Source organism: Triticum aestivum, chromosome 3B, assembly GCF_018294505.1.
Source record: "Triticum aestivum cultivar Chinese Spring chromosome 3B, IWGSC CS RefSeq v2.1, whole genome shotgun sequence".
NCBI classification, from domain to species: Eukaryota; Viridiplantae; Streptophyta; class Magnoliopsida; order Poales; family Poaceae; genus Triticum; species Triticum aestivum.
The window spans coordinates 376,708,776-376,713,195 of record NC_057801.1 but is presented as its reverse complement, the minus strand read 5'-3'; the positions used below and the strand labels follow the sequence as shown (position 1 = coordinate 376,713,195).

The following is a 4,420-nucleotide window of genomic DNA, read 5'->3' as shown; positions in this document are numbered from 1 at the left end:
ATAAAAGAAAATGATAAAAAGTTCAAAAATTAAAATCCTTCGAGATGTAGTTATGTTTTGCAAAAAAGTGTTATGAAAAAAATTAAAATCCTACTAGTTAGGGAAATTTAAAAACATAAATTTCGGCATGTTTTGCAAAAAAAAGTGTTATGAAAAAGTAAAACGACTATAACTTTTGCATACGATGTCGAAAAAAAAGTGCAATATATCAAAATGTTCAGAACGAAAAGCCGGTTCCGATTTCAACGGTCGTAGGCTGTTTTGAAAAAAAAAATTAGAATCCTCAAATTCTGAAAGGAAAAAAAGTTATGCTGAAATTTCAGTTTTTTAGAAATTTGGTCAAATCTGGTCAAACTGTGATCAAACTATGGTCAAACTACTTATTCAAGAAATATTAATGTTACTAAATAATTATTCAAGAATATTAGTGTTACTAAGTAATGATTTCAGTTTTTTTGAATTTTGGTCAAATCTGGTCAAATTCTGGTCAAACTATGGCCAAACTACTTATTCAAGAAATATTAGTGTTATTAAATAATTATTGTTTTCTAGAATAATAGTTTCAAACTCAAACGGTGAAACGTGTGACTTCATGCTCAAGCTAAACTCCTAAGGGTTAATATGATTGATTGCTTACTATTGTTAGGAAAACAACAAGTGCAGACTTGGAAACAAGGGGGAATAGAACTCGAAAGTTAAGCGTGCTCAGGCTGAAGTAGTGAAAGGATGGGTGATCGGAAGTTAGACGATTGGAATGAGTGCTCCACACTTGAGCAGTGATGAGTGGTGATTAGAGATTAAATCGGAAAAAATCAATTTTTTTCAAAAAAAATCAATAATTTCGTTTAGTCTTGATTAGGTCCCCCGATGCGGGCTCGTGTCACGTGGTGGGCCTTTGGTATCGGGCCGTGTTGAACCGGGACTAAGGGGGGGCTTTAGTCCCCACCCTTTAGTGACGGTTGCAGAACCGGGACTAAATGTCCTTACGAATCGGGACTAAAGCCCGATTCTACACTAGTGATAGAAAGGTCGCCGCAGGGGGACGGCAATGGTAGCTTTGGTGAATCGTCACATGTGGCATAGGTGAGCTTACCCATGAAGTTGTCCATGGACAAGCTCCGACAATGCCGAGATTTGGCTTCGTCCTTCCTCTCCACTGAGGTCGATTGGCTCTCGCCTTCATTCTCGCTGCTCTTAGTCGCGCGGGCAGCGCGGGTGCCACTGGCACGGCTGTGACTGTCACGGTCGTCGTGGCGGTCCTTGGAGGAGTTGAGCGTGTCCATCCCATCCAGGGCCATGTAGGCGTTGACAAGGTCATACAGCCGCTACTGGTAATTACTAGTAGCGCTTCTCACTGCCCGCGCTACTACTATTATTCAGTATTCTATTTCTTTTTAATTTTAGGTCGTATTCATACACCTTTATACAAGTTTTCATACAGTAGCAATTTAGTGATTGTTTTTACATTATAACGAGTTATTAAATCACTAGGTGAAAGAACCGCGGATTAATTTCAAATGGATGGATCCTAAGTGACCAAGTCATGGATTATCGTGATAATCCATGACTTGATCACTTAGGATCCATCCACTTGAAACTAATCCACGGTTCTTTCACCCAATGATATAATAACTCATCATCATCATCATTCTCATCATCATCATCATCATATTAATATAAAAACACTTGCATCATATCGTCACCAACACTAGCTAATGATCATCATAGTTATTACCACCAACACTATTTAATCATCATAGTCATAGTGTAACTATCTAATCACCACCAACACTAGCTAATAATAATCATCATAGTCATCACCACCAACACTTATTCTAGCTAGCTAATCACTCATGTTGCTCTCTCTCGGGTAAAATAGCATAGAACATGTGCAGCACTCCTGATTCATCATATTGGAGCATGCAGATGAACATGTCTCCTAATTGTGGGCTACGCTTTTGATTGTTGTCCCCTAGTACTTCTCTGCGATTATTCACAATTTTGCTCCAGTCTTTGACTATTAAGACTTGCTCGCTTTTAGAAATCCTGAATGCACTCATGTGCAATGTAGGATGTCTTGGCCGTAAGCTAACCATGGACATGCGACCTTTAGCCTCGATCCATTGAGGCAAAACTATCATCGGGGGTCTCTGTTGAAGAACATCGAAGTAACATACTTAGCAATGAAGTTTAGCTAAAAATAATAATGTATGCAAAAGATGCACTGAGGATAAATAGTAAAAATCTTACCATCTTTCGTAAATAGATGTGACCATAGTTCAGTACGAACACTATTGGTCGCACGTTTTGAGTACTAAGATTTTCAAGTTCAGGAAAATAATTTATCTTGACAGTATGAAGATCCTCAAGCCATGAAACATAGTGACTTATCTCCTCGCGGTTTAGTTCAGCCCCGGGATAGTAGTAGGTCATGTCTACCAAACGCCGGACATGTTTGCTTGAATGGAAATAAGTTGTCAATAGAAATTAATTGTCAACTATTTTTGAATAAACAATATCCAAGACATAAATATGGTTGAGAAACTCACATAATGGTAGAACAGGAGGCGTCTGCACATCGACCCAGATGTCGATATTACCTTCAATATCATCTTCCGGACGAATATCAAAGGTGATAAGCATATCAAGCTCAAATGCATAAGCCTTGCATAGTGCTCTCCATTTTTTGCATTCAAAATGGGTGTAGGTGTCTGAATTGTATAATTTTGCGTCAAAAGTATAACCATGCTCGGTCCTCATAACTCTTTTTACCTCCATAGTTTCCATAGTACTGAAACCAACCTTATCCAAGACATACATTCTTGCATGGCAGGGGATACGCGAGTAGTATATTAAAAAATTAAAATTATAAGTTGAACCAAAAGAAGCAGAAGTCATGCTTAATTACGAAAAAAGACTTGTCGTTGTGACTTAATGTATCCACTTCGAAGGTGTCATCCAGCTTGATGCTGAAGAGCCTACCACCAACTAGGTGAGGCATGTCGCAAAGGTCGTGCTCGTCTTCGCAGTACCCGCACATACCGAATTCCTTTTCGTTGTCTGACATTTCCTATGTTCATAGTTGAAACATTAATTAAAAATCAACCAAAGGCAACTACCAGGAAACTCAACACACAGATCACTATTACTCAATATGCAACGAGTTGACTTCAGGTCTCTCGAGTCTTCCTTCCTAAACTCTCATCTCACGTATATGGTGGGCACTCCCTCTCTGATATTGCGACCGTCGGTGATGGTCGCTACTCCTCCTTTCCCTAGTGCGTTACAAATATCTAGCACAAGGAAAAGAAGGAGAAGTGACCCCCATGACAACAGTCGGCATTCTTCTTCTCTCATATATGGTGGACACTCCCTCACCTATTTTTCGACCATCGATGATGGTCGCTACTCCTTCTTCCCCTAGTGCATAACAAAGGTCTAGCACAAAGAGAAGAAGGAGAAGCGACCCCTACAACAATAGTCGGCATTCTTCTTCTAGCACAAGTATGGAGCCCCGACAAACTTAAAGTCAACTCAAAATGTCGCTTAATTCTCTTTCTAGCAAATCCGGGCACAAGTCATGCTTAAATTCACAGAAAAATCCGGCATGACCTTTGCTAAAATAGGACATATCGAGAGCCTGAAATTTGCCGGAACGGAAATGAATCAACACTCAGGAAAAACATAGGTCACTCGGATTTTCCCTGTGATACAAAGATGTCCATACACATATGATGATGCTTAACTTGCAATTCCATCTGGATCAATTATCATAAGCATTCACACATGAGCTCACCGACTCAATACCATAGTTCTACTCTACCGAACACACCGAGGAGTAGAGAAGGAGGAGATGGACTTTTAGCTCACCGACTCGGGTGTAGAGGAAGTAGCTACAGGTAGCCCCGATGACGATCACTCCAAGGAGACACGACTCTACAAAGCCTGCATATTCCACCGAGAGAATTTTAGATCATCAAATCTCATATAGCATTCTTTGATGACAAAGTGATAATGACATAAAAATAATTAAATTTTCCAATACATTACTATATTGAAAAACAAAATTACAAAAAAAATCTATACCTATTCACTAGTTTCTATCCTATTCAAAAAGCTATTTTATATTCAAAAAATATTCCCTAGTTTTCTATTACTAAAATTTTCTAGTTCTAGCCCTAACAAACTATGTCTAAAATATCCTAGTTCTAGCCCTAACATTTACTAAAAATACCTTAGTGAAACCCTAAATTATTTTGTATATAAACCTAACATAGCTAAATTAAGCACTTACTAAATAAACTACTTCTATTAAGTACTTACTAAACAAACTAAATTAAGCACTTACTAAAAACAGCAAATAAACTACATTATCAGTGAGGAGAGATGGAGGGAGGAGGGACGAGGAGGAGGGAGGAGA

General features: G+C 38.7%; 1 pseudogene; it reads right to left on the bottom strand.

Moving 5' to 3' along the window:
• Positions 1-4,420, bottom strand: part of LOC123067506 (bZIP transcription factor 29-like) — a 102,404-nt pseudogene that overhangs the window by 96,771 nt on the left and 1,213 nt on the right.